Source organism: Leptinotarsa decemlineata, unplaced genomic scaffold (assembly GCF_025532065.1).
Source record: "Leptinotarsa decemlineata unplaced genomic scaffold, Ldec_3_MD MMD2_tig00026328_RagTag_RagTag, whole genome shotgun sequence".
In the NCBI taxonomy this organism is placed as follows: Eukaryota; Metazoa; Arthropoda; class Insecta; order Coleoptera; family Chrysomelidae; genus Leptinotarsa; species Leptinotarsa decemlineata.
In genome coordinates this window covers 14773269-14799409 of record NW_027412688.1, presented here as the reverse complement: position 1 = coordinate 14799409, position 26141 = coordinate 14773269, and the positions used below count along the sequence as shown (strand labels likewise).

General features: G+C 34.4%; 1 protein-coding gene across 1 annotated transcript in view; it reads left to right on the top strand.

The window, feature by feature from the left end:
• LOC111509471 (glutathione S-transferase 1) overlaps positions 1-26141 on the top strand; it is a 228162-nt gene that overhangs the window by 61074 nt on the left and 140947 nt on the right. The gene's annotated exons all lie outside the window — the stretch shown is intronic.

Sequence of the window (26141 nt, the reverse complement as noted above, 5' to 3'; positions counted from 1 at the left end):
ATCATCTCCTTCTTCATCCATGACCCTCTCAAACTCCATCACGTCATCATCTTCGTCGCTTTGGTTGGCCTCGTTTTCAACTTCGTCTATCTCATCTTCATCGACTCCAACATCTTCTGCTTCAACTATTACTTCCTCTAGCGGAACATTGACATCCTCATCATCTGATTCGTCTATCCAATTGTTTTCATCAACAGCAGCTATTCTATTTAATGCAGCATTTATTTTTGCAGAATTCATCTTGTTGTTGTTTGCTCACAGTTGTAGAGAGTGAATGAATGAACTCTAGGTTTGCAAGTCAACTTATATAGGAGTGATGCGACTCCCACTTGACTCGTTTAGAGTGGAATAGTAGGAGAAGTTATCCCACTATACTTCCACATGATGTTGATTTGTATAAATAGAGATCGTAGGTATAGGAGAGAGCATTCAGAGTTTCTGTAAGTCATCTCTTAATATTTCTAATCGAATTAGTAAAATGCCGTTTCCAAAGAGTGGAATGAAAAACCAAAAGTGTGTGTCTACCCAATGATGATTGCAGGGGCTATTGTGTGCTACTTTTGTCAAATAAGTAGACCTAAGGATTCAATCAATCCATGTACTGGTATGTTAGTGATTGCGTGTTGCGATTCAACTATCGCCTCCTTCTCATCCACCGAAGCGAACAAAATCGGATTATCGTCAACAACAGTTACAGTGTCTGAAGTGTTCCGAACCTATAATATTTAACAATATAGGTATCTGTAGAAATATTTGTGGTACCTGTGCTGCCGTTCCAACTCCACTGCAACGTTGTTTGCGTTGTGATACATATTCCATGAATTGTTGGAATCATGTATGCAATGCATGTAGAAGTACTTGGGATCTGTGTGAGAAGGTTGGTCAACTCTACCCCAATAGGAGAATCCATTTTTTTCAATGTTGGTGTTTGACGCACGAGCAACAACTATTGAGGAATAGAGTCAAAGAACGTTCCACATCCACAGAGACATATTAACATTTTTCATTTTTTATTATCGTTATTGTCCTCTATTATTAATAAATATATATATATATTTTGAATTTATTTGTATTATTTTTCTAACATTTAAAAATACATGCATGCAACACAAAGTTTTCCTCTTAAATGACAAAGATTGTTACATGCGTGAATAGTTTAGTGAGAGAGCGCATGTGCCAGTTGATGAAAGAGCGCATGCGCTAGTTTTATTTTCTTCTATAAATGGTGAGGTCTCAGTAACATCATCACCTTTCCTATCCACATTCTATTGCTATCACATATCATTCCTCAGACCTTAATAATCATGAGCTCTATGCCGCTATTGATTGCTGAAGATGGTTCACCACTGTTTGATATCGATCAGACTGATTTTGAAAATATTCCAGTATTACATTTATCGAGTCAAGATTCGATAAATGATTTTGATATTAACGACTTCGTTAACTTTGCAGATGTGCCAGAACCAAATGAGCAAATTATTATTGAAAATCCGATCGTTTCGCAATTATCATCACTCAAACACTCTTCATCTACCCTTCCTCTTGGTGTTGATAAGAAATCTAGAACAATCAAGAGGAAGGTTACTAAGGCATCTTCATCGATTGTCACTGACTTTAAAGAAAAGAAAGAATCCAAAAGTGTTGTGCGACAGAAAAAACCCGCAACGAAAAGTGACAGATCGAAGAGGAAGCCAAAAGGTACTCCTAAAGAAATGAAAAGTGATTTGAAAGCTGAACCGCTATCTTCTTTCAGTCCCCTCCATCGGTTTGGGGAAATGAAAAGGAAAGCAAAATGCCGTCTTGTAAAGGCACAGATGACTATTGCTGAACTTGAAAAGAGTGAGCGAGCTATTAATGCTAATAATGAAACTCTTGAAGCATTAGATGCCAAGATTGCATTAGCGAAGGTTGAATTGGCTAGAATGTCTAAAGATGCTGATGAACTCCGTTCAAAAATTGGTAAAGATAAGCAATTCCATCAACGTTCGAGAATGCAAGCTCAGGCTGAGCTTGAGGAGTCGACTAAGCTTTATGAGACAGCATTATCAGTGAGAGATAATTGGCAAAAAGAGTTGGATACTGCATTTCAAAGTGACGGCGATTAGTTTTGGGAATGATAATGTGTTTTCAATATCGTGAGTTGAAAAATATAAGCGGGAATGGAGTATACAATTAATTTGGTTTGGTATACACAGAACATTGCGAATGGCTGGGGCAATGTTTACCGCTGCAATATTTTTCAGTTCACATACTTATATTGAAATGAAAACAATAATGAACTTCAATATTACTTTATTCATAAAAGTCACTATTTATACATTTAAACCATATTTGATTCATCAATCCAAGAATTTTGTTCGCTAGGAAGGCCTAACCACTTTACATATACTTTATTTTTTCTTCTCTTCAACACCTTCTCAATCAGATATACGTCAGGATTCTCGGTTCGTAATAACTCTTCTTCGTAAAAACATCCTCTAATCGGCTGTTCATTCATATCTTCAAGATTATAAGTCGTTGGGATGGTTTTATCAATTTTAACAATCTTGAATAGCTCCGTGGTAAAATTCGCAGTGTAAGACTTTTCAAAAATATGTTTGTATTTACTTATACGTACAATATCATTTAATTGGAATTTGGGTTTACTTTGTCTTCCTCCAATTCCATTGATACCCTTGAATTTTAATTTTGTTGTTGAATCAACATTGATGGGTGCCATACCTATTGTATGATGAACTTTATTATTATATCTACTAGTTATAATTGGAAGAATATCAAGCCATTTGTGGTGACCTCTCATCGAAAATTCCTTGTAGAGCCATGCCTTTATTGTACGAATCACTCTTTCTGCTATAGCTGCCTTCTTTGTGCTAAATGTTGAATAATGATTGATATTATATTCTCGCATGAGAGATGAGAAGCTTTTATTGAAAAATTCTTTCCCTTGATCGCTTTGTATGTGTTTGGGGGAGTATTTGGCTTCTTTCAGTACATGTTTCATTGCATTAGTTACTGTACTACCTGTTTTATCTTTAACTGCTACAGTCCACAGATATTTGGAGTAACAATCTATCACTACAAGTATATATCGGTATCCTTCATTACTTTTTGCATACGGTTGCAGTTCAGCTAAATCTATTTGCCATAGATCTGCAAAACCTTTGATGGTGGTTATTCTTCTACGAAAATTACGTCTTGCAGGTTTATGTAATTCATTAACAACTTGTCGTTTGACATCACTTATTTCATTAGTCATTCTATTTCAATATGATTAAAGAGAAAAGGTGATAATGTTACTGCATTGAATGATGATGTGACAGTGATCATTACATGTGAATATGTTAATATATTATACCTTCTTCACGTAATTCTTCAATTATTGAAATTATTTCATTATCATGTCCGTATGTCCGGCTGACTTTGAAGCTACCAATAGTCGTAGGCGAGCAACTAACTCTTTCGGTGAATTCCAGTACACATAATTCACAGGTTTAGAATTATATATTTTCTCCATTTTCACTCGTTTGAGTGCTCCACCAATTTTACTTCTACTTCTTATTGGATATTGTCGTGAGTCTAATAGAGGTTTGATAACTTCACGAAATTTTTTAGAATTTGTATTTTTAAAACCATTCTTCAGATGATATTGTTTATATGGAGCATTCGTTATTTTCAATATTTTGGAATATACTTGACGAGTTTCTTCATTATCAACATCTTGTGGATTCTTCAAAAAAATCATATTATACAATTCTGGACTACCTGCGCATTCATATTTTTTCACTTTATTAGCATCCCAAAATGAAATGTTTCCATCTTTGAAATTTACCACTAGACTTCCCATTTTCAGCTTTTGTGTAATTGGATCCATACGTACGCCAAATGTTCCATCATATGCTGGATTTCTAGATTTTATATTATTCAAATGTTTCATCAAAACATCTTCACCACTTTCATTCATAACAGGTGAGATGTCAGGATCCGAGGAATCGATGTGGGACGATGATGGTGTTTCGAATAGAGTTGTTCTCATATCGTCTTGAAGTGTGCTCGTGTCACTATTCACAGATGATACACTACCAAAAGATTGTTTTCTTCCTATTGGAGTACTCATGGGATAATTTGAAGTAGATTGAACAGTTCCATGATTTGGTGATAACACTGGTGATTTAGAAGTAGCGTTTGATGATAAAACATTCAATGGTTTCATTATGGGCTCATACAATCTTTCAAGTGTCGTACGATTTTCAATATTATCATTCTTGATAGAGTTGAATTTCTGCCTGACAGCTTCTGTTGTCTCTACTAGTTGACGTTTCAAATTTATTTCATTGTTTTTATTTTCAGGATCTTTTTTTGTATTCATAATGCCCTTTTTTTGAATTAAAGCTCAATTCGTTGGTGAAGTGACCACTACAATATTCAGTGATCGAATAAGTTCCAAAAACAAGATCATGGGTATATAAAACTATCGAATCCTTTGCGATATCTACCTTCATCTATTTTTCTATCCTTATCAATGACTAGAAATCCATATTGGTCCTCCCAGCATTTAACACACATCAATTGGAATTGTTTGAATGTTACATCGGGTGAAACATGATCTGAATAAATGTGATGTAAATTCGTCTCATCTTGTTTGAACATTATAATGAAATTGGTATTGTCACGCACTAACTGTTTGGGTACCCGTGAATATGTCTGTGCTAGATAAAAACAATCAACATCCTTATGACGTCCCATACAGAAATATGATCTAATAATATCTTGCTTTTCACATATCACATCATCGAAAATGAAAACAGAATTAGGCTTAGCGTCGGAGGGTTCCACTATTTCTGCATTATTGCTGAATGTATAAAAACCTAATCCTTTTATAGGTTCCAAAACACTTCGCAAGTACTGATATTTGGTTGATTGAGTGATTTCGAATAGAGATACACATTTCTAAATCTCAGTCCTTGTGGATGTGTTAATAGTGATATCATTGCATTCGTCTTTCCACAATTTGAAGGTCCTATAATGAGTCCTCGAACTGATGATGGAAGTAGTGGACCATGTCTGAATACCCTTTGTCCATTCAATCCACAACCAAATTTCTCATCTAGATTATCTACAGCAAACTTTTCTTTCTGTTTTACAATGCGCATCGTGCCGTGGTTGGAGACTATATAAATGTTATTAGCTTATTCATTTCAATGTGTACCATCAAACGATACGGACGTATTGAAAGTGATCGTAAAATTAAAAGAGGTTGTGGTTTTGTTAATGATTTAATAAACAAACTTCCTTTCGAATTACATCTACCCGGAGGTTATCAATACTGTGGACCGGGTACAAAATTGAAACAACGTTTAGCTCGTAACGACCCTGGAATCAATAAATTAGATATTGAATGCAAAAAACACGATATTCAATATTCTAAGCATCCATCCGATCTTGCAGCAAGACATTTAGCCGACAAAGAACTTGAATACAGCGCTTGGGATAGGGTTAAATCGAAGGACGCGAGTATTGGGGAAAGAGCAGCTGCATTACTTGTCACCAACATTATGAAAGCGAAAAGACATATGGGCATGGGTTGTAGTACCAATAAGAAAAAATGTAAGAGGAAACAAACGAAGAAAAATAAATTAAAAAAGTTGCATTTGGTGCTGGGATAGTCCATAAAGTGCGAAATGTATTGAAGAAAGCTGGTGGGAATCAATTTGTGACGAATAATAGCAAAAAAGCTATCACTGTGGCATTGCAGGCGGCACGTAAATACCTTAAAGCTGCCGGTGGAAAGAAGAAAATCCGCACACCACGCATAATTCCTGTTCCCAAGATCGGTGGACTTTTACCATTGATACCAATTTTTGCTGGACTATCCGCACTAGGAAGTTTGGCGGGAGCCGCTGCTGGTATTACCAAGGCCGTGAATTCGGCAAAAGCCAGCAGAGCGGCTTTAATGGAAGCCAATCGTCACAATAAAACCATGGAGGCTGTAGCATTAGGCAAACGCGGAAGTGGAATATATCTCAAACCATACCGTAAAGGTTTAGGACTATATTTAAAACCATACAAAGCCACAAACAAAACAAAAAACTAATTGAACCCCTACCTCAGAGGCCTCTTACTGATCTCGATCTCAGTTATTATGCACAAAAAATGAAAATTCCACATTTTCGTGGTGTTTTTATGCGTGATAGATTACCATCTTCAGGTCCAAAACAAAACGAGACAGCTATTGTTAATTTAGGTGGAATAAGTGGACCAGGAACACATTGGGTGGCATATAAAAAATGTGGGAAAGAAGTCACATATTTCGATAGTTTTGGAGATCTACCCCCACCATTGGAATTGACTCGATTCTTTCGAAAATGTTCGAATGTAAAAATCAAATATAACTATGATCGACAACAGAAATTTAATACAGTTCTCTGTGGTCACTTGTGCTTGCAGTTTCTCTCTAAATAATTTTCCAAATAAAAATGGATTCAACACCAAAACTGGATCGGGAGGCTATCAAGGGAATGGGGTTTTCACTTAGAATGTTTTCAAAATATGGTACCTTGAAAAAATGGATAAAGTGATGCTTGCAAATATGCCTAAGGAAGTGATACTTGCATGTGTTGCACATGAGATTGCATATGTTTGGGAAAAGTTGCCTAAGCATCTGCAAGATGACATCGATATAATGAAACATAGATATTGTTATGAGCACCACCACCACGATCAAAATTCAGAATCGGATGTTAATGACGGTCCTATACCTCGGAAATCTATGTGTTGTATTTGTAATATAGAGGATGTGAATATTGGTATCAATAAAAATGATACTTATTACAATACAACACCTTCCAAAAAGTGTAAATTGTCTCAAATGTGCTGTTGCTGTGTACAATAATAAATTGAAATGTGTTTCAAAATATTCATCAGTCATGTCACGAAAGTTCGAGCTACAAGCTGTCGGGACAAGTGTCTTGAGTGCGGATTTTTTTCCACCAATTGAATTGGATAGGAACAGTCGTTATGGATTAGGACTTTTGGGATTCTATGGGTGCAATACAATCAATAATATAACTGAAGCTAATAACTTAGTTAGTTTTAGAATCAGTAATGACAACTCATCGATACCCAAAAGTTGACAATTGAAATTCCATGTGGTGCTTATGAAATAGAAGAGATCAATGCCGTCATACAGAAACATATCATGTTCAGATTGTTTCATGATAAAAAACCAAATGATGTCGTTGCAGATGATATTTTCTATCTACACGCCAATAATAATACATTCAAATGTGAAATGCGATCCAAATATGAAATTGATCTGACACATCCAAATTCAATAGCAGAAATGATGGGGTTCGCTCATGAAATATTTCCACCAAATCAGATACATGAATCATCATTACCAATAAACATTACAACTGTGAGACTTATCCGCTTAGATTGCAATATAATATCTGGTTCATATATAAATGGTGAAGAATCTCACATTCTTTTCTCATTCGATATTGATGTTGAACCTGGCTACAATCTCACTAAAGAACCACACAGTATTATATATATGCCTGTCAGTCCAGAAGGTCGTCAATTGATTCACAACATTACAGTGCGTATTTTGGATGAAAAAAACAACCTTATCGATTTTGGAAGTGAAGAAGAGATTTTCATTATTTTGGAATTGAAGAAAATCGAATAACTGTTGTTATGGGTTTCATTTATAATAGATAAAATCGCATTGAACAATCCCAAACGAGTTGCACTATCAAAAAGAAAGGTGTGCATAAAAAGAAGCTCATTCCACAAGTGTATGCTAAACAGTTAGCACATAACGCTCTGTCTGTGAGTGATCTTAAATTTTTGAAATCGATTGGATTGAAAGTGAGAAAATAACAATGGTGCTCGAAACAAACAATGAAAAGTTGAATATATTCAATGAACCAGTGCTCGATCATTCTCTCATAAGTTTACATGAGCACACATATAAGCCCTATGGATCACCGCTATTCAGGAATTCGGATGAAATCAGAATTGCAATCAATAATCAAGATGTTATACTAGATATTGCCGAGAGCTTCATTTACATAGAAGGTAAATTCACCCCCACAGATGTAGCGAAAACATGCTATCTCTCGAATAATGCAATTGCATTTCTCTTTGACGAAATTCGTTATGAAATGGGTGGTGAACAAGTGGCTGTTGTTAGAAAACCTGGGATAACATCTACAATGAAAACCATGATATCATTTGGACAATCTCATGCTAACACATTATTGACATCTGGTTGGGGACTTTCACAATTGAAGCAAGATATCTTGGATACAAACAGTCATGTTTTTAGTGGAAAACTACCACTGAAATATTTGATGGGTTTTGCTGAAGATTACAACAAAAGTATCTTGAATGTCAAACAGGAATTGATTTTGATTATCGCTCGATCATTCAAAAACTCATATATAGGTGAGGTTGATGCTGATTTGGAAATAAATAAAATCGAATGGAAAATAAGGCATATTGTACCAGATGATAAACACAAGCTCAAACTTTTGAGTAGAATAAACAAAAGCGGTCTGAATGCCAAAATCAAGTTGGCGTATCGTATGTGGGACCTCTATGAACTACCATCATTACGTGGGACTTCTTCAGACATATGGGCCATCAAAACAACTAACGCATTGGAAACTCCTCGTTTTGTCATCATCGCATTCCAAAGTACTACCACATCTGAAGATAGAACACAAGATATTACAAAATTCACAACTGCTGATATCAATAGTATTCGAGTATACTTGAATTCTGAAGTTTATCCATATGAGCGTTGGAATTTGAATTTCGATAAAAAACTTGATGCTCCTGCTTATTATGCTTTTGAGAGTTTCCAGCGAAGTTATTATGATAAAGATATGAGTGAACCTCTGATGGACATTGGACAATTTAGAGAGAATCCACTATTCGTCATCGATTGTTCCCATCAACCGAATGCAACAAAATCATCAACTATTGATATAAAGATTGAGTTTGAGACGAGGAAGACCAAGTTTCCAGACAACACTAAAGTATATGCATTAATTTTGCATGATACAGTTTTAACATACAATGCATTGGATGGTTCAGTTCATAGCAGATATTGACACTTTTTTTTTCACTCTATCATGTTCTGTTTTATGATCTTTTTTTTTTTTTTTTATTTGTAACTGACTTATATCATGTATTGTATTTTATATCATATTTATTGTTTTGTAATCATTTTCTATTGTATTTCATCAGATTTAAATAAATAAAACATGAAAATAATACAAAGTTTTTTATTTGACATTATTTATGATTTACAGGAACATACAGACTATCTAAAATAACTTCTTCCTCATAATCATCATTTTCGCGACCATCTTCAATTTCCTCTCGATTTTCATCATTCAATTCAAAGTGATGAATAATCCATTCTGGCAAGTATGGTTGGAGGCTATACAGGAATCTTCTTAGGTTCAGTTCAATCATAACCTCACAAAGTTGCCACAATTCCAATTCATTATCCAAAAATTTGTTGCAAACTTCTGCACCACTCCAATAGTTCTCAGCATCACGAAGGCATAATTCGATTTGTTTTTCATCATAGCATACACTCATATCATAAACGCTTGCATGTTCGGCTCCATCACCCAACACCTTCAATTTAGACGACAAATGTTGAACCGATGATTTGAGATCTACAATATCGACCCAATCTTGACTTGCGTACTGCATCCACATCTTTAAATGGTGGAACTGAAATCGAATAAAAAAAACAATAAGCAACCTCCAATTTTTCAGTGATATAATACTCACATTCCCATTTTACTTGTAGTTACAAAGTGAGTGTATTCAACTAAGTTAGTAATGTTTATATTTCCATATAATTATCATCTAATATATGAATATTAATAAAACAATAAGAAATTCATTATAATTACTATTATTATTCAATCATATTGAATTTGACTAGAGTTATCGTTTTCACACCAAAAAAACTTTGTAAGCTATGACCTAAAGAAATTCACTATAAATTATTACTATTATTCAATCATATTGAATTTGACTAGAGATCGCGTTTTCATGCCAGCAAAACTTTGTTGGCTCTGTCCTAAATACATCATCGTATATTTACCACCTGATGAGTTGATACAAGATATATCGTCATCACTGAATTGCAACGAATTACGTTTTGGTAGCCATGTTTTAAATAATTTATCATTGCTCACATCTTGCAAAGTTAATAAAATTGATTTACCAAATCGTGTAGAATAAGTTGACATATTTTTAATTATGTACACTTCATCAATTGGCAATGATGATAAGGCCTTTTGCTCTAGTATTTCAACCTCCTGGACAATCAAATTATTAATTTTATTCAAGTCTACTTTTGAAACGGACATGATGAAAATATATATGAAAATATAAACAATTTCCAACAGACAAATACACTCACCGTCTTCCTTCTATTACGAACTGAATAACACTCTACCAATTGCTAACTGCTGCAGATATATTCGTCTACTGATTTCATAGTGTGCCAAGCATTTCTTTTATATTAAACAGTGCGAGTCACCCCCACCATGAAACCGTGAAAGGTTCACATTGCTAGTTGCTATCCACTAGAGATGCCTGATGTCACAGCCAAGCCCATCTCCCAACTTGATGTGATAACAGTTGCCGGTACGAGCAAGCAGTGGTCGTTGCGGTCTCAGAGAGGGTAGACGTTAGATAGACGGTCCTCGGCTGCCGTTGTGTCACCATCGATAGCGGGGCTAGAGCGAAGCGGCGCTTCGGGAGAGGTGAGGGCAGGCCGATGAATACGCATTACTCTGCCACACGTCGTGGAGTGAACATGTCGCTCTCTAGCCGTTGAACGGTTATTGCTGTGACGTCACTCAACTACTAAGTTGGTACCCTCACACCGATGGAGCATTTATTACTTGGAGGATCTTCGAAGTATGCAGACGTATGTTTGTACATAGACAAACAAGCACATGATGAAACCCTGTACCGTGCATTCTCCTACACACACACACACACATAAACACACAAAATCTCATATGAAAAAAAAATCTGAACGATCCATGCACCAGACACTTCAAGGTCACAACGCCTTGACTTCACTGCACAACAAAAAAAGCAAATAACACGTCATATTGGTGGGGGGAGGATTAGAACCGGGAAAAAATTTCTGAACGATCCATACACCACACCCTTCAAGGTCACATCACCTTGACTTCACCAAACAACAACCAATAAAAAAAGCAATTAATACGTCATAGTGGTGGGGGGAGGCCGAGAATCAGCTGTAAACAACTACTAAGGAAGCCGCATACATGTTGTCCAACAACGTATTCAGCCAGGCCAGCGTAGATATACGAAACATATGGAACCCATCATCGAACGAAAAATGACCAACTCCCGCCAAAACGGTCATCTCTCACGGAATCAGTGAAGCGGAAAATGGAAAGTAGAGAAAGTGAAAGTATTTCAACGACCTATAAAATAGTCATCTCTCGGAGGAATCAGTCCAGTCATCACCTGAAGACGATTGTAGATACCAACAATCGAAACGTCGTGAACTAACGTGACTTGGAATCTCTACACTTTTTTATTTTTTTATTATTTTCTTTTTTCATTCCTTTAATTTTTATTTATTCAATTATTATATTTTTACTTGTAGGTTATTTCACTATCATTTCATTCCAGGTTGATTGTTGCTTAATATAATTGTTATTTTCAACTATTCTTTTTTAATTATTCTTTTTTACTTGTTTCAGGGATTTCAAATCATTTTTTATATAGTAGACAATGGAAGTCCGAACTAGTGAAATTCATCACGAAACATTGTCAATCACCTTCAAAAAAACCTAGTATTTTTTGATATCAACTGCGTACTAACGTGTATTCACTATGTATAATCATGATCTGAGTTAGAGTCGAAATAGGAAGTTGAGAAAATGCATTAATTATACGACGATTTACTCACATTTCACATATTAATTCAGAACAGGGTATTACAAATAATATTCTCAATACTAACGGTTATTACATGCGCATTCTTGTACGTTAAGGAATGCTTAGAGAAAAATACTCAATCACAGAACTTTCGCAAAGAAAGTAAAAGTATCTACAAGTGTGGTGTATGAACGTTCCCATTAATTTACACTGTGACAACTTTCTTAAATTGAAGATGAAAGATAGAGTTTGATGTATTAATTAGTCATAACTTCATCAAAATATTTACATTCGTGTTCACAAACAACACATCTGCCCATAACTTGAACAAGGCCGAACTTATTGACCAGTCAGGCGGATGCTGTGGATATGTACATAATATATATCGATATTAGAAAATATTCATTAAGGGTTTCATACAAGCCAATTTTTTGACCTAAACTGCTTTGTAGTTCCAGATTACAGCCGACACTTAATATTAAATACTGTTTTTGCGACAGTGTAATAATCAAAGGCCATATGATATCTGGATTTACCAAACATCTGCGGTTTTTTTGAAATTGCACCCTTTACTTCTGAAGCCAAGTTCTGGGTTATGGGATCAGTTATCATTCAGTTACGTAGTTATAAAAGACAAAGGAGGATTCTCGTTCGGCGGTAGATATCAAAGCTTGGTTTAGCAACTGACCTTCTTGTGAGGCAAGTTGATTTTTAATATTCGTCTTCTGTTAATTTCATAGATGGGCAGTTACATCTACTCACCCAAATTCAGTTATTGTTCATGGGACATATAGTTGTTTTCAAGTTTACCTGATTACAGTCAATACTAGAGCTGTATTATAAAACTAAATTAATATCATAATATTCAAATCGGAATCTCTATGGGACCAAGTGTACTTAGAGAATAATATGTGCGATTGATGACTTGTTTACTTTATGGTAATTCATGATCACTTAAATGAAATGATTAAAAACAGTTTTGTCTAAATGGCACTGGTAGATTTTATTTATACGACCGGTTTCGGGTGTAAATGGGGTCAAACCCGAAACCGGTCGTATAAATAAAATCTACCACTGGTATTTACACAAAGTGTTTTCCGCCTACCTCTATCCAAAGTATATATTTCCTGGCCTCATTGTAGGGAGCACAGTCGTACTTTTCCTCAGTAGGGAGGAAAAGTAAAAGTGACGTCATGATACATAATCAATGAAATAATTTATACGGCATTGACAACCTAAACTATATTTGATTTGAAAGGGTTATATTTTTAGGAGTGATTAATTTTTGGGAAAGAAAGTTTTTGGCTTTCTACTACTCCATCTGATACAAAAAAATGGATGAGAGAATCTTCCAAAGAAAGGAAGGAAGTAATCAATTTGAAAATAAGTAACTCTATACATGGATGTGTAGATCATGCAAAGAAGTAACTTTCAGACACAAACTGAAAGAAAGTCCTCCTGAAACAGCTACTTTCATATAAACATTGAATTACACGAAAGAAAAAAAATCTTTCGAAACAAATACTTCTATATGAACACTGAATTATACAGAAGATACTTTTCTCTATTCAGTTTGTATATCGAACATTTGTTGAGGAATAAGAATCAGATATCATTCACATGAGTTCTACTTTGAATGAATGGTAATAAATTGTGAAAGTGTTCCATGTGAGTACAATTTATTACCATTCATTCAAAGTAGAACTCATGTGAATGATATCTGATTCTTATTCCTCAACAAATGTTCGATATACAAACTGAATAGAGAAAAGTATCTTCTGTATAATTCAGTGTTCATATAGAAGTATTTGTTTCGAAAGATTTTTTTTCTTTCGTGTAATTCAATGTTTATATGAAAGTAACTGTTTCAGGAGGACTTTCTTTCAGTTTGTGTCTGGAAGTTACTTCTTTGCATGATCTACACATCCATGTATAGAGATACTTATTTTCAAATTGATTACTTCCTTCCTTTCTTTGGAAGATTCTCTCATTCATTTTTTTGTATCAGATCGAGTAGTAGAAAGCCAAAAACTTTCTTTCCTAAACTATATTCTATTATATAAATATAAAGTTTACCGTTTATTTATAGAACAACCTGTATTTTGCAATATGGTATAAATTAGTAGGCATTTTAATTTAACGATTTTTTCATTGATAAATTGTTAGATTCATAGATCCATCCGGTTTTCGAATTTATGACAAATTTTATAGCATGCTATGGTCGTTTGACAGTTTCAAAGTGTGATTCACCATATATAATAGGTATATCTGTAAAATATTAAGAATATTTTAAAAATGAGTTATTCAACAGATTTTGAAGATATAAATAATACTCCACCGGATATTTTGGAACAAGTTAATGTAACGGTACAATCTTTATTGACCCAAAAATCTAAAGATAAATACGAAAAACAATATTTACATTTCAAGCGATGGGCCGAAGAAAAGCATATTCGTATTTACTCGAAAATGTTATGTTGGGATATTTTTCGATATTAGCAAATACACTAAAAGCCTCTACATTGTGGTCCAAGTATTCGATGCTACGTACCATGCTTCAAATAAAAGAAAATATGGATATTAAATACCCAAAATTAATCGCTTTCTTGAAAAGGCAAAACCAAGGATATAAACCCAATAAGACAAAAACCTTCTCAAGAGAGGAACTGAATAAATGTTTATTAGAAGCCCCCGATAATAATTATTTATTGATGAAGGTAAGATATTTTCGAGATGTAAATATATTTAAAAAATGAAAGTTAAATATTATAATAGAGCTAAAGCTTTATGCTATGTTTATGATTCCGCAAAAGTAGTTTATTAGGCTCAGTAGCACAGTGAGTTGGTGCACCGCTCATTATTCATGACGGCCTTGTAGTTTTTGGTTCGAATTACAGCGTTTGTAGGTTTGTAGGTTCTCCTCATTTTCGGAATTTCAGGAGCATGCAGCTGTGATGAGCTCCTTAAAATGGCCACTACAGATATTGAAGATAAAGTTTCAGTATTAATAGTAAATATACCAAATTCTAAAACAAATATTCAGAGAACGTTTGTAATCAATGCTTCACTGGGGAATGGCCCTAATTATATTGATATTTATAGAAAATATATATCGTAACGCCCTAAAATAGATCAGACACGTTTATTTGTCTGCTATAGAGCAGGAAAATGTATCAACCAAATGTTTGGGAAAAATACTATAGCTAAAATTCCTACAAAAATTGCAGAATTTTTAAAACTGCCTAATGCCATAAATTATACCGGGCATAGTTTCAGAAGAACCTCGGCAAGTTTACTTGCATATTCTGGAGGAGACATTCTTACTTTAAAGCAACACGGAGGTTGGAAGTCTACAGATATCGCTGAAGGATATGTGCAGTAATCTCTTGCAAAAAAGCAAAAAATTTCGAACCTAATTATGGGAGTCACTAAAGTTAATGAAACTGATTCTAATCAGCCAAGTACGAGTATTTCCGAGGGATACCAGCTGTATAATAATATAGTTAGTGAAAATATCACGAAAACTGCGTTGGATACAGCTTTCAGTTCTAGTGGTATTCAAATAACCACTGCTCAAAACTGCACGTATAACATCACTATAAATAATTACTCTAGCAGAAATTAAAAATATGTAGGATGCAAGTATGAAAATACCGTCCCTATGAGTTATACTGTACCTACTTCTCAGTTTTAGTTCTTTAATAAATTTTGTTTGTAAGTTTCATAAATAAATTATTTTTTGGTAGTTTCATAAATAAATTATTTAAAAATTTGAGGGAGGCGGAAAAATCATATGTATAATATGGGGGTAAAGTGAGTTTTCCTCCCTTGAATGATTACTGCCCTCCGCTACGCGTCGGACAGTAAACTTCATTCTCGGGAGGAAAAGTAACACTTTTCTCCCTTGTTATACAAATAGCTATTTTATTCATTTCATTTACGTACTTAGAGAATGAATACGGTCATTTTAAGCATGCCCTCTTGTGGAAATGTGCAAATCTTTCAACTCTTTCCATCACACAAATCAACTGTGAAATATATTTTTCGAAATCGAACTTATTCTAAATGAAATTGGTAAGATCCTGAGCCAGGATCATTTTAAAATCTGTATTTTAATGATCATTAAAAATTATGTTTTTGTTTCCCTGAGCAGTAATGAAATAACTAATCACTCTTCAGGAAAAAGTGAGATATTGAGGAAATGATACATTGGTGGATAGATATCATATACTAAAGAAATATCGTATAGAAAACTATTTCTATAGTATAAACACATATCTAGATCAGAAATAAATTTTATTCTGCATGTACTATCTATAGTCTGACAATTTTCAATTGAAGGAGACTCATATACAAATTGAACTGAGAGCTAACGGCAACAATGTTAAATGTTAGAACTAAATTCTTGCCGGGGTCATTTTTATTGTCTATGCATTGCCATTGTAAATAATTGAAAAGTGAGATGATTCCATAAAATTTTCCCCCCGTAACAAGATAGCTTCTGCATATCGATAGGATGTACGAGCGAATAGGTGAACCAGTTCGTTAAATACTTTGAAATATCGGTAAACTGATCAACACTTCGCAGGTCTATTATATTTGCGTCTTCAAAATGCCATAACTAGTCATTCGGTTTCTTCATTATCAAGCCTCCTTATCTGCATAGGCGTAGTGTTTTATATTTATTAAATATACTTTAGTATATTTATTGAATAGGCTCTTATATTTATTAACTTTAAAATATAAAATAGAGTTGGCCGATACTTGTTTTTCAAAATACATTATCATAGATTTTCATCACATTAACACTTTATTGTGAGATAATTAGTTAACCTAGTCATTAAACTCAGGTATGAATGTTCGTTAAAATTAGGTATAACTGTCATTAACTAGTTTCTAGAATATTATTAGTTTCTAGGTAGATAGTAATATTTCAAAAAGTATATATAAATCACAATGTATGTAGAATTCAGTTTGTTAGTGAACACGCTTGAAAAAGCTACTGTGCAGCGAAACACGTGTTGCGGATTTGTTAATCTATTCAGTGAAAATCTCACAAAAAAGTGTTTTTCAAAATACATCAACTTCAAAATAGTTTTTGAGGTAAGTAAACAACTGACAAATAGTTGAATAATATGATTGAATTTTATTATTTTTCTAGTATTAAGATGGATGCCGTATCAGGTCCAAGTAATGTACAAAGAAAGCGGAAGTTTATGTCGTTAGAAGAAAAACAGATTGTCTGTAGAGTGTACGAAAATTTTAAAAATACACTCCGTACAGTGGAAGCTGTAGCCCAGTGTTCATTTTCAACGGGAATATCCGTGTCGACAATTGAACGCATTGTACGTGAGAAAAAGGTGACTCGGATTGTGCGAGCTCCAAAAGTACATTGTCGTGGTAGAAAAAAAATTGAATTGGACGAGTACCAGAAAAATTTTGTACGATATACCATTCATTCTTTCTTTTTTGAGAATGAAGCGCCAACCCTCGAATCCATAAAGACAAAGGTAATGGATAATGATCTCATTCCAAAAATGAGCAAAGAAAAGTTAAGGAAAATAATAAAAGGAGATTTGAAATTTATGTATGACAAACGATCCCGTAAATCTGTCTTAATAGAAAGAGAAGATATAGTCTCATGGCGACGGATATATCTTCGCTCTATTAGAGAAATGCGTTCTGCTTACAAAAAGATTTATTATCTAGACGAAACGTGGGTGAATGCTGGTCACACAGTACCTAAGATCTGGCAAGATACTACTGTAACTAGTTATCGTCAAGCATTTGTGGACGGTTTATCAACAGGGTTACGCGGACCAACGGGTAAAGGGCAACGACTAATTATCGCCCATTTAGGTAGCGAGAGTGGCTTTTTAGAGGATAGTGCACTAATTTTTTTATCAAAAAAAAACGGGGGATTATCACCAAGACATGAACGCCCAACGCTTTGAAGGATGGTTTGAATCTCTTCTTTCACGAGTCGAGCCAAATTCGGTAATAGCCGATAAGTAGAACAGCTGCCAACTATGACCATCAGAAAAGCAAACAGGCAGAGTTGGTTAGGGCAAAAAGGAATTCCATTTTCCGAGAACATGGTTAAGGCCGAGCTTATGAGTGTCATTGAACAGCATCGCCAGCATGTGGTGGATACAATAGCTCGTGCTGAAGGCATCACCATTTTGAGACTTCCTCCTTACCATTGCGAGTTAAACCCGATAGAATTATTCTGGGCTCAAATTAAGGGTTACGTAGCTCGTGAAAACGTGAAATAAAATTTCTGATGTCCAACGTTTATTAGAACTCGCAATGGAACGGATACGGGAAGAAGATTGGGCTAATGCTGTAGCCCATGTGATCAAGAAAGAAGAGAAAATGTGGAGATTGGACGGGATGGTAGACACTGTTTCCGACCAAATAATAATAGATTTAAGTGTGACTGGGGATTCCTCTTCGGACGAGTCAATGGATTCTGAAACTTCATAAGCATAACATAGGTGATTATTTCTTTGCTTTGTAGTTCTCTTTCTATATAAAAGGAACGTAATAATTATTTCGTAAATTTTTCTCTTTTTTTATTGTACTGTATCAGGCATAATAAGAAAATGTAATCAGTTTTACCATTGACTCCAGGTAGCGCCACCTACTATAACAATTTTTACGTAATTACCTATGTGTTTAAATGAATAAAATATTATTTTGGTACGCCTCTGCAGAGTTGGTTAGAGGATTATTCGTTGGTCACACTAAGTGCGACGTTGCTAATGAATCACCTTTAATTGAAACTTGTTATAGTATAATTCGTTGCTTTTTTGTTCACAAAAATATTTTATAACATATTATAACATGGCAGGAAAACTGAGCGTCAGTTCTCATGCGGTTTTTGATGGTTTGAAACGTATTGTAAACGTCAAAAAGTTCGAAATGTGGGTGCCCCAATATTTGAACGATCGACAGAAATTATCATGTTTCGAGATCTGTTTTTCTTTGAAAAGTGTATCCTCTACGATGACAGGAGACGTTCAGGACAGTGGTTGGACACAGATAAGCCATTCAAAGCCAAAGGCGAAAAACCACCAAAAAAAGACCATGACAAATATATGGTGGTGAGCGGCTGGTGTGATTCAGTATAACTTTCTGCAGCCGGGTCAAATCATCACGGCAGAGTCCTTTTGTGACGAAATCGAAGAAATGTAATGAAAATTGTGTCAACGGCAGCCGGCACTGGTCAACAAAAGAGGTCCAATCCTGCTTCACGACAACGCCCGTCCGCATGTTTCCCAAACCATCGTCCGAAAATTAAACGAATTGAGCGTCATACTCTCATCATACCCCCCAGACCGTCTACCGTTATTTCAAGCACTTCGATAACTTTCTCAGCGGTAGAACCTTCGTCAATCAGGACCGGTCAAATTTTGAAAGGTGAAAAAACTCAAAAAAGGTGGATAAAACATCCCGACTTCATCCAAAGAAAAATACATTAATTCAATAATTGAAAGATTTGAATCACAAATTCAATCAATTTATTCAACTCAGATACATATTTTTGTCTATAATGGATGGTTACATATCTTTAAAAATAACACTAGTCAACAAAATTTCAACTTTTTTTTGTCGCATCAGGTTTTCTTTTGACATCAAAGCATATATTTTCGTGAAAAATACAAAAATCATCTACACTTAGAAAAATTATTACTCAATGTACAATAAATACTTATGATTTTCGTGAATATTCCCTTCTATATCTCCAACAATAATATGTTAGCATTACTGGACTCCATTTCCCTTGTCAACGCTTCTCCATTGAGGAAATATCCTGATGGAACCTCTCTCCTTGTTCGTAACTCACAGCGCCAAAAATTTGCGGGAAAGAAATCCAGTTGAGAATCCAATATATGTATTTTCAAGGACATATTACACCCCAAAGCTTTATATGACATCATGCGTTCATTTATTATGTCTTTGTAGTTTTTCGCTTTATGATTTCCTAGAAAATTTTAGACAACACTCACAAAACATATCCAGTCAATTTTTTTCCTTATTATTTAGTTTTCCTTCACATTTCTCATTCTTTATTAGTTCTCGTATGTGTGGGCCTACAAATATTTCCTCTTTAATTTTCGCGTCGCTGAGTTCGGGGACTTTTCTCTTGCAGATGCAAAAATCCATATTAAGCCGGAGACAAGTTTGGATAATGGATAGTATGTTTGGATTTCATTGTAATGCAGTTTATTTGAGTCAAACAAAAATAACAATCACTTGCATGATCCTTTGGTTACGTCTAAATCACTGGTATACCAAATGGCAAATGTCAAGGTTCTTGTTTAGCCCAACCTAATAGGAGTCTCACACATGTTAAACAACATTTATGTGGGATGCTGCATAGGAAATCCAAACTAGTCTAAGTAGCACTGTTCAATTAATGGAGGGGAATTTCGACGCTATAGTAGTTATTAAAACACTTTCGTGGCATACTTGTGATGTACCCGACGAAAAAAAAATATGTTAGTTGATGCAATAGTTATACAGCCGCCTAAATGACGATATTCAGAAAAATACACGAATATAAGTTCAGAGTGAAGAACAACTGTTAGATGTTTACTATGCTCTTGTGAATTCTGTTTTATCTTATAATGTGATCTTATGGGGAGACGCAACAAATATTAACAGGGTCTTTGTTGCTCAGAAACGAATAATTCGTATGCTTCACAATCTACGTGATACTGATTCATGTAGACCTGTTTTCAAGCAAAGGAAGATATTAACTCATCTCTATATTTGTAACTGTCTGCTCTTTGTGAAAAAACGCGAACCCCAATTAGAAACTAACCCCCAATGTCATGATTACGCAACAAGGAACGGGAATTATTTCAAACTACAACAACATCCTACAAAATCATTCGAAAAGACGCCATCTATAGCAGGTTCCCAATTTTTCTATTGTCTACCTTCCGGCCTAAAAAGTGCAGCATCAATTTTAGTATTTGAACGGAGAATCAGAGAATATCTCGTAGATGGTTGTTTTTACAATATTAATGAATATTCTGAATATCCATATTCGTCAATCAACAATTAATATTATGTCCGGCAATACCTATTTCAACTATTATGTACATGTATAAACCCTTTTGATTGTTTAATTTAAACACGCACTCTCATGTGTTAAATTTATGAATTTTGTAATACTGTTGTATTAATCTTTATATACATTTCATGTTTTTTACTATTGACGACTCCTATACCATTGCGAAGTGATCATTTTAAGGAATAAAGATATTGTACCTATATAGCTGTCACAAAAAAACTGGAAGTGATTGAAACAAAATTGTTACCTATATATTTAATATGAGGGTACACGAACATAAACAAAAAACATCACAAAGTTCATGTGACAAAAACTGTGTTGGCAATTGATAATTCGGCTCTTGGGAAACACCCAACCAAAGCTTGTGTTGCGTATTTTCCTAGATCTGGATACAACCATGAATGTAAGTAAGAAAATGAACTATTCATTCCTTTCAGTAAGAAATAAAATTTTATAAGAATTATTGGAAGTTTTCCACATTTTTTTGTATTAAGATGGAGAAGTATGAAGCCAAAACCTTTCTTTCTTAAAAAGTATTCTCTCCTTAAAAATATACCCGGTCCAATTCAAACAAAATTCCTATGGCTGGGATCAAATAAGCAAATGAATATTCTTACGTATTGTGATCGATGACAAATGTATTTTTTTTTGTGTCATCGGCATCGACTGCATTGGTCATTAGCCTCGTGTCCTAGGTAGGCAATGTTAATAACCCCCCGAGCCACCTAGGGAGCATCATGGCTATTCGCAGTCCTTCAGCCATGTGACGTTGCAGAATCATCTCAGCTTCATCTAGATAAATTGTCTCGAGAAATATATCTGGTCGAGGTTAGGATCGAACTATCATGGAACAAAACACTATATGATCGGTCGGTAGCCGGGTGGTTCGACGTGGGTGCTTTGTTCACTCAGTCAACTTGCCGATGTGTGAGTCGATGATTCAAGCCTCAGGCTGAACACTCGATTTTCACTTGATATCGTCCAACCCGTGTTAGGAATCACACGTTAAAAGGTAAGACCTCGTTAGTCCTTAACTCTCACAAGTTTCGACTTCTGAGGGTTGTCGTTCGTAGAGGTGCGATAGCTGTTTAACGGAAAAAACATTTTAAACTTTTCCGCTCTCCATGTTCCAAAAATTGTAATAAACAAAGCAATATTTATAGGGTATTGTGAAATTATGATTTTTGAGAGGAAAATTGCTTCAAAAAAATGAAATTGCTCAGAGATGAATTTGTTGATCAATCAATAGCAAACATTGATATTTGAAAACAGTTCTTTCAATTCGTCTATTTATTAAAAATTCAATAAAAACAAATGAATTTGCCATGTCTTTGGTGTAGTTTCGTCAATATTTCTGTAAGTAAAAAAAACTGTTTGCAACAAAGAATTAAATGTTTGTTTCAATAATCATTTGACTAACAAATAAAAAATATTTCGCGAAAATTAATTTATTCATAACATATTTTTAACGGATAAATGAAAAATACCTGAATTTTTTCACCTGATTTCTCACCTTCAAATTGAAGTCTTGAGTATTGTGGTAAAGCTCCGGAAGTAAGAACTTTTTCGTAAAAAATTTCTTCCATCTTTCAATTATTTGATACAATTCTTAAGATATTGGCAAAAACAAAACCGACGTTTTTCTTTTTGTAACCTGTTTTTTCATAACTTTGCTTGGAACTTCAAAATTTCAAAGAGTTTCTAAATGCGATTCCGAATTGAATGATTTCTCAGCCAATATTTTCGGGGAAGGTAAAAGGTAAAAACGTTAAAAAGAAACATGTCGCTGGAATTGCAAAGGCTGCTTCTCAAATGCTTGGAGCACTGCTTCGAACCAGAAAACTGTACACACCTCAGCAATTTTTGATGCTTTATAAAGCTCAGATCTGACCTTCTTTGGAGTATTGTTCTCATGTATGGAGCTCCGCCCCTAAGCATACCCTGAAGCTGCTGGATTCCATCCAAAAGAGAGTCATCCGCCTGATTGGAGACGCGAATGTCACTTGCAACCTTGATAGTCTGGAACATCAAAGAAAGGTTGGAGATTTTTCTCTCTTCTATAGGTACCTTCACGGGAAGTGTTCAAGTGACTTGGCACATTTGATTCCACCATGAGCGGCACATATCAGAAATACGTGACGGACTGTGGTTCAACTCAGTACACCTCTAATTTCACCGTACAAGAACTCTTTCATTTGAAGAACTGCGTTTATGTGGAATGAACTTCCTGAGAACGTTTTTCCAAATGAATTTAATCTCCACCGATTCAAATCCAATATGAATCGCTACTTTCGCACATGCACCGCTCTTGGAGCGCCTTAAGAATATTCCTGTATTGCTTGTGTTTTGTCATTTGAAAAGAAAAACAAAATTTGAACACAATTTGACCGATCGTTACAGCACATCCTTATATCCCCTGTAAAGCATCCTATTTGAATATTACTGAGGTAATTTAATGTCATTGAATCAAATTACTATTACATCATTGTTAAATGAGTCTTATTGACTAGCAATGCATTTCTTTACCTAGAAGTTATCGATCGCTAAAATGAATTGCGTTGGCTGGATTATTGGAAAGAGGTCAACAGTCTGTTTATTGATGTGCTGAATATTTCATGATAGCCATTCTCCTACCTCCTTCCGCAATATTTTCACGTAAGGAACAATTTTTAGATTTCTTCTATTCACACCAAAATGGAAATCTTAATTAGAACAAGACATGATTAAATATGATTGTGTTTAAAACTTTCTACCAAAGAATATAAAAATATGGTTCAGAAAACGGTTTTTCTCACATTTCGTTTTATTTTATGTTGAAACTATAATATTATGATTAAAGAACTCATTTTTAAAAAAAGAAAGAGAAAACTGTACTAGAGAAACAAAAAGGAAATACAAAGAGAAAGAATAAGGATAAGAGGAAAAAACAACATGTTAATTGTTCATACTGAAAATTATACAGAAGTATAAAATATATGAAACCAATGACTTTTTGACCAGCGATGATATATATTTTTTGTAACTACACCTGAATAAAATAAATTTACTAACTTTATATTTTTGTGAAATATATATTACTGGCTATTGGCCTTATTAGCGGGGTGAAGCCAGGTGCAGAAATGCTAACATCACCACGGAGGAGCTACAGCTACCTGCCTGACTTCCAGGTCCTTAGACCTGGTGTGTCTTGATATAAATACATAAGTTAATAATCGGACATAGCACATATTTATAATATACACATGTATATAAATATATATATATATATATATATATATATATATATATATATACATGTGTATATTATAAATATGTGCTATGTCCGATTATTAACTTATGTATTTATATCAAGACACACCAGGTCTAAGGACCTGGAAGTCAGGCAGGTAGCTGTAGCTGTGGTTGATGATGGGCCAAAAGCCCGAAACACGTGTCAATGGTTTGCCACTTTCATGAGTGCTATGTCCGATATTGACTTCTGTTTCTATATCAAGACACTCAATAAATTTCATATTTGTATAATTTCCTGGACCCGGATGTCACGCAGGTAGCTATAGCTGCCTCCGTGGTGATTTTGATAGTTTTCTTGTGAACACGAGATCTATCAACTGAAACCACAAATGTGCGGTTGGCTCCTGTTGGTGGCTCCGTGCATTTGTATTTCTATATTTCTATCTTTTGGTAACCAAGTGTTGCCCATCCTTACACTTGGCTGCACCATACTGATGATGGGCCAAAAGCCCGAAACACGTGTCTATGGTTTGCCACTTTCATGAGTGCTATGTCCGATATTGACTTCTGTTTCTATATCAAGACACTCAATAAATTTCATATTTGTATATATATATATATATATATATATATATATATATATATATATATATATATATATATATATATATATATATATATATATATATATATATATTTGAATTGGATAATGTTAGCGACTGGAGAAATGTATGGTAAAATGGATTAACAGGGTCTCTCAGTCAAAAAATCAAAAATCAAACTCTGCTTTACTTTGCCAAGCTTTCGCTTCTAATGGGAAGCTTCTTCAGGGCAGTAAAAATGAGTGAAAAACAATAAATTGAAGATAGAATTGACATAAAAGTTAACATGTATACGATTTTTTTTGTGTATAAAAAATGTATACATATACATATACACATATACGTATACATATACACATAAAATTTTGTAAAAAAAATCGTATACATGTTAACTTTTATGTCAATTCTATCTTCAATTTATTGTTTTTCACTCACTTTTACTGCCCTGAAGAAGCTTCCCACAAACACACTGGCAAAAATTCTGAAAATCAATGTTTTGGGTTTTGTTGAATTAATAAAGACCCCCTAAAATAATTTTTCCCAAATATTTCCATATTGCTCAAACAGGATGGTTCGACAAACTTGTTGCCTAGTGAATATTAGTGGAGTTATTTTCCCAACACCAAACCATTATTTTAACACCTCGACACGTGTTTCGATCACCAAGATTAAGTTGAGTTTAATCTTCCTCTTGAAGATGATCACTTGGTGATCGAAACACGTATCGAGGTGTTGAAATAATGGTTTGGTGTTGAGAAAAAACTAAAGTAATATTCATCACTACAATAACAAAGGTTCCAAACAGTGCATCACTAGTTTCCTAGTATGTGAAATATTCCGCTCTTTTGGTAAAAAATTTCGTGGGTTGTCAAAGGTTTTCGTTATAAATAACATTTAGTATCTATTTTTGAGATACCTCTATTTTTCCATTATACCCTTATACATTGATACTGCATGTTGAATAAGACCGTACAATTCATAATATATCATTTTTTTCTGATTGAATCAGCCGTTACTTGATGAAGATCCATAGCAATTGCATAAACTACACCTTATGATTTAATCTTCACAAACTTAATTTTTTAATGCCACGTAAGTTTCGCTAACACAGTAGCTGTTCCGTAATGAGTAACGTCGTGATATTTTAGAAAAATAAAAATAAAGTTTGTGAAGATCATTTTGAGTTGACTGACTTCTCAAATTATTCAACCTCATTTGCCTGTATGGATTCCTAGATTTTCATTTCGTTTTTTGAAGTTATCTCC